This window comes from Centroberyx affinis, unplaced genomic scaffold (genome assembly GCF_046629955.1).
Source record: "Centroberyx affinis isolate AG114_WGS23_722 - 3 ecotype Tasmania unplaced genomic scaffold, CSIRO-AGI_Caff_v1 ptg005121l_1, whole genome shotgun sequence".
In the NCBI taxonomy this organism is placed as follows: Eukaryota; Metazoa; Chordata; class Actinopteri; order Beryciformes; family Berycidae; genus Centroberyx; species Centroberyx affinis.
Window position 1 is genome coordinate 5,001 of NW_027282539.1, and position 6,062 is coordinate 11,062.

The 6,062-nt window shown below is 37.8% G+C and overlaps 1 long non-coding RNA gene across 1 annotated transcript; it reads right to left on the bottom strand.

Annotated features, from left to right (window-relative positions):
• Positions 1-2,914: 2,914 nt before the first annotated feature.
• Positions 2,915-5,857, bottom strand: LOC139666773 (uncharacterized). Its single transcript, XR_011696918.1, has 4 exons — positions 5,658-5,857; positions 4,614-4,839; positions 4,145-4,233; positions 2,915-3,101 (listed from the first exon to the last, which is right to left on the bottom strand). It is a non-coding gene; the product is annotated as an uncharacterized lncRNA (long non-coding RNA).
• Between the last annotated feature and the right edge of the window lie 205 nt (positions 5,858-6,062).

Below are 6,062 nucleotides of genomic sequence, written 5' to 3' on the forward strand. Positions count from 1 at the left end.
TACACAGCACTGGTTGTCCGAATATTTGGATTTGATTAGGTCATATATTTTACCACCAATTCCGCATTGCATGAGTTGGAAAAATAATCCATTATGCCAAATTGTATCAAAAGCCTTTTTTAGATCTACAAAACATGCAAATATCTTCCCTTTGTGTTTTTTGTGAACATGGTTTTGGATAAGTGTGTGTAGAGTGTAGATGTGGTCTGATGTTTGATGGTTGGGTAAGAAGCCAATCTGGCTTTTAGACAGGACATTGTGATCGGTTAGATATGTTATTAATCTGGAGTTTAGGATGCTACAGAAGAGTCTACTGAGGTTGCTGTTAACACAGATGCCTCTGTAATTGCTGGGGTTGTACTTGTCTCCATTTTTAAATATGGGAGAAATAAGACCTTTATTCCAAATAGTGGGGTAATATCCCGTTGTCAGCACCAGGTTAAAGTGCTTTAGCATGGCAAACTGAAGTTTGAGATTACTGTGTTTCAGCATCTCTGAGCTAATGCTGTCTATACCGCAGGCTTTGCCATTTTTAAGGGTTTTGAGTTTTTGCTGTAGTTCTTTAATAGTGATGGGGTAGTCAAGGGCACATTGGTTATCTTTCACTGCTCTTTCTAGTTCTTTCAGTTTGTCTGTTGTTAAGACTTGACTGGGATTCAAACCATGACATTCTGGATTTTTATAAAGGTCATCAAAGTAATTTTTCCAGATATTGCCGTTTTGAATTGGGTTGGTTTCTGCACGTGGGTTTCTGTTAATGCTTTTCCATAAATTCCAAAAGGTATTATCATTGATAGCTTTTTCAATTTTGTTGAGTTCTCCTTCCATATAATGTAATTTTTTCATATGGAGGAGCTTTTTGTATTGTTTTAGGGCCTGGAGATATTCAAGCCGCCCCACTGGGTCATTTGGGTTCCTGTGTTTTTCGTTTGACAGTTTTCTCAGGTTTTGTCTGGATAAAGCACATTCTCTGTCAAACCATCGGTCTTTTGGTTTTATGCTGGATTTTTTACTTTGCGATATTTTTAATTTAGATTCTTTTGCCAATTGGATAAATATACTGTTTGAGTGATGCGTGGCCAAATTTATGTTTTCCCCGTCAGGCTGATACTGGGTGTTCAGAAAAGTATCCAGCATGTTGTGAACTTGATCACAGTCTAGTGCAGCGGTATAGGCAGCAGTGCTCTCTTCTGTCCATTTATATTTCCTCGGCAGAGGAAACAGCCTTGGCTCTGGGTTTGGATTGACAGTGGGTGACAATGACTTTTTCAGAAATAAGGTTATTTGGCTATGGTCCGATAAGGGCAGTTGTGGTAATACTAGAAATGCATTTATATATTGAGGTTCAATATCAGTAATGGCATAATCTACAACACTACTACCTAGCACAGAGCAGTGTGTGAGTCTGCCCAGAGAGTCTCCTCTGATTCTGCCGTTAACAATGTACAGACCCAGGCCTTTACACATCTGAAGCACCTGTTTGCCAGTTTTGTTTACCACACTGTCATAACTTTGTCTTTGTGTATTTATGTAAGTGTGGTACAAAGGGGAATGTCTGAATATATGTTTGTTTCCTTCAAAGTTAAGGAAGTCTGGCTCTCTACCAGTTCTTGCATTAAGATCACCACATATTAAGACTGATCCTAAACTTTGGAAAAAGGAAATTTCTTTTTGGAGTTCCTCAAAAACCTCTTCTGCATAGTAGGGGGAGTTTGAGGGTGGAATGTAGATTGCACATAGATAAACGTCTCTGTTGTTTTCCAGAATACTTTTTTAACTGGTGAGATGCAATCTTTATATTCTCCTTTGTACCATAGTAGTAGACCGCCTGAATCTCTGCCGTTCTTAATATGGTTGTGTTTTACAGAGGGTATAATAAGTTCTATATAATTGTTTGGGCAATTAGTTTGGATATGATTTTGATTCCAAGTTTCATTCAAAATTATTATATCAATATTTTTAATACTATTTACAAATTCGGGGTTTGCTGATTTCAAACCAAAAGTTGAAGAGGATAAGCCCTGAATGTTCCAGGTACTAATCGAGAAAGATTCTATTTTCTTTTCCTTAACAGAACAGTGTACCACTAGAAAATATCTGATTTACAAACCAAATAAACTGAATAAATAAATGCAACGCAATGAAAATTGTTGTTCAATGATGATGAATAAGTGTCGGTTGTTCTACCTTCCATTAGCTCAGTAATTTAGTGCAAAGTAATGTGATAACATCTCTTATCTGGTTGGGGTTCAGTTCAGTAGGTGGAGATGTCCTGACTCTGGCGGCTACAGCAGCGTACACTGTAAAAACGAACACGTTGGCTCAACTTAAAAAAATAAGTAACCCGGCTGCCTTAAAATCTTGATTTGAGAGAGCTAAGGATGTCTAGTTCTTTCCACTTCCATGTAAGTTCCTACCACTCACAATAATAAGTTAAAGTGACTAATCTGAAACTGATAAACAGTTAGATCAACTTGATATTTTAAGTTCAATCAATAACATTTTTAGTACTACTAACAAGGAAATTCAAGTTGTAGGAACTAAATACCTAGTTTAGGTGACATTACATTATGAGTCAAACCAACAAACATGCATTTCTATCTTTTGTTGCACAAACAAGGAAACATAAGTTATTTCAACTAAGCACCTTAGTTTAATCAACATAATATTTTAAGGCAGCCAGGTTACTTTTTCCAGTATAAGTTGGCCTAACTGGCAATCTTAAGTTTGATCAATACCTTGAATAGCATTATTTGCCAAGTCAACTAAATCACTTATTTTCTAACAGGACTGAGTGGAATGCATTCATAAACAAGAAATCACTTTAAAAAAAAAAAAAGTATTTATTTTGATTCAAGTTCATAACAAATGTTTTTGTTTTTTTTTCAAATCAGAGTTCAGGCATTATAAGATTCTTAACAACATGCAGAAAAATGCCAAATCTTAAAAGATTTTTTCAAATTGAGAATCCTCTCCTCCAGGATCACAGCAAAGTTAACGGCGTCCTTGGCGAGCAGGTCTTGTTCACCTCCAGGCTCTTTAGTGATGAAGAGTAGGCCAACGTCCACTCCCTTCACAGCTTCCTCCTCCGAATCAGTAGCCTAAAGATCATTATGTATTAAATTATTGTGTGTGTACCACAAGGAGAGCGATATGATACATTTTTATATTAACACAGAGACTAGAGTTAAAACCCTTTAACGAGCAGAGAAAACACATGTCCCTTTTTCATGAGAAAATAAATAGTTGTAAGACACAGAGTCTAGATGTCTTTTTTTATCACTGTCCCTCATTGTATTGTGTAATGGCCGTTACATCCATTGGGTGACAGCGCAAAAAACAAAGTCCACCACAAGACTGTAAAAAAACAAAAGTCGACTGGTGCCGCTCCATGGTCTAAAACATCCCTCATCTTAACATGGAGTGTGAATGAATGAATGACTGACTGAATTTGTAGGTAAATAAAATATTTTCAATTTCTAGACAGTTGATCACATGTACCATCAAGTTATAGGTAAATGTCATGTAGATGTCATGTAAAAACATATTTGCTGTAAAGCTGCCTGATTAGGGTATAAAAGCTAGCGCTGTAACTATATAAACAATGGCTGACTTAGTTACTGTTCTATGTAATGTTAGCAACATTTACTGAGTTAAAAATATTAATTCTGTATAGTCAATGATAAGTTATCCTAATCGCCTGATTAGCCAACAGAGAAAATAGAAACTGGAGAGGGTTTTTGTGGTCCTTGAAACTCAGTTTTAAAGAGTGACTACACACATGGTCATTTTGGTGCTCTAGTGGTTGATATATTGCCCCACACCAGTCTGTGATGTCAGAGTACCTTTTTTTTCTAGACAGAAGTATACTGACATCACAGATTGGGGTGGGGCAGATTGTGGAGCAGGGTGAAAATATCAACCAATAGAGTACCAAAATGACCGTGTGTAGTTAATCTCCACAGTGCGTGTGCCGTGGCTGTTCACTGTGTTTTACTCACTACCATTCAGGAACCTGCTGATTTTATTTTCTAGTCATATTATGCTTCAGTAAACCAGAAATATTAACATTTTACCTTTAAGAAAAAATAAATTCCATATGCATTTCTTAGTGTGCCATTCAAAAGTGTTATGTGTAACGCACCTCTCAGACTTTGTGAAGTTGGAGGGATCCTTTCTCAGGTAGTGAGGCAGTCCAAGCAACACTGCAGCTCTGCTCTTCTGGTTGGAAGTCTACAACACAGAAGAACAGTAAAGGAAGTCAAATCAAGACCTGAAGATGGAATGTAAGCATGCTTGTGTAGGTTATTTTTGACAGGATAAGTAACAAGAAGGTAAATAACAAAATACACAGGAGAAAAACACCTCAAACAAACTAAAGTCTGTCTGTCACTGCTCTAGCCGCGCTGTAAACACAGCTGGTGGACCTAAGCATCCGCAACCAGAACATGATTTGAGCACCGATTGAGAACACACACACAACTGAGCCAGCAGACATTTGTTAGTTTCTGATAATCACAAGGTAACATCGCCCCACGCTTACAAGTGATGTCACAACTTCAATCTTTGTTCAGTGGTGAGAAAGAATTTGATTAAGATCAGACTATCCTTACTTGAACATCAAGGGACTGAAGCAGACTGTGAAGCTTGGTCCTGCTGCTGGCTCACACTCTGTACAACTCCAGCAGTGTTGGAAAATACTTGTCAAGTCCATCTAAGAAAGACTGGTGGAGATCAACAGAAACCAGAACTCTGCAGCAATCTGCAAAGAGAACAAGAAACTTCATCCAACAGGGGACAGGACAGGCTGCTCCAGACCACTCAATATGACCTCCAGCCCTGTAAAGAAAACAAGTCAATGTCAGATTGATATCTCCATATCTTGTGTAATTTCAGTCAAATCCACAATGTCATCCACAGCAAATACAGAATTACTGTTAATAAACTAAATTTGGCCTTTTAACAAATAAACCATCACTGACTAATATCATGCAGGGATAGACAATAAGTGATAGCATTTTATCTTAATATCATCATAGATTAATTTAAACATCAATGCACTGACAAAGAGTGAAGCTTTGTAATGCAGCAGTAAACACATTGTTTTATATTATATCCATGTTAAGCTATCTGTTGATAAGCTTGCTAGATAAACAGTAGCTCTGTCCCAAATGGAAGAAAACATATTTTTGGTAGCATTTCTTGGTAGGAAGTGAAACTTTTCACGTTTTAGGTTGTCTCAAATGTATAGGATCCATAGAAAGCATCCTTTCAAGGGACCTAATTTTAGCCAATTTTGAGGGAAGCATGCCATGGTTCCTTTAGCAACTCTGATGTCCCATAAAATATTGCGACACTGGGGGAAGAATTCATATTCTTCACTGTAGTGCAGTCAGTTGTTTCTAGAAAATTAATAAAATCGCAGCAGATGTTTTCCTCGTTGCCCCGGACTGGTTAACGTTCCCCAGCTGGTTACCAGTCGGTAACAAATCGGTAACTTAATCAGTGAGGGGCAAGGAGGAAAATGTTCTGAACACAAATCAATGAGGAAAGAATTCTGTAGTTAGCTAGCTAGCTATAAATAATATGAGGATTTGGCAACAATTTTAACATTAGGTAGGATGGCATTGCATGTTGTAACTTACAAAAATATTTACCTGAAATGATTTGCTCTGTCTTGCTGTCCTCTCAAACTGCAATGGTCCTTTTTTCTGGATGATGCATGTGGAGCAGGAGGGTATGTCCGTGTGGGCGTGTGTGGGTTGTCCAAGGCAGTTTTGCAGGGGCTACTACTCACACTTAATTGAGTCAACTCAGCAATTTAAGTTACCTGGACAGTTCTGATTTGACTGATGAGTTGACCACATTAAAACTTAAAATTTCAAGTAGGCCCAATGTTTTAGTCATTTTTAGTTGAACTGACTAAGGAAAAAGAATTGAGGTAACTAAAAGCCCAAATTCGTTTTTACAGTGTAGCTGTCTCTCTGGGCTGGAGACTGAGTCTGAGTCTGAGGTGGCTGCTGCTGCTGCTGCTGCCAACTGTGTTGTTCCTGGAGAGCTTG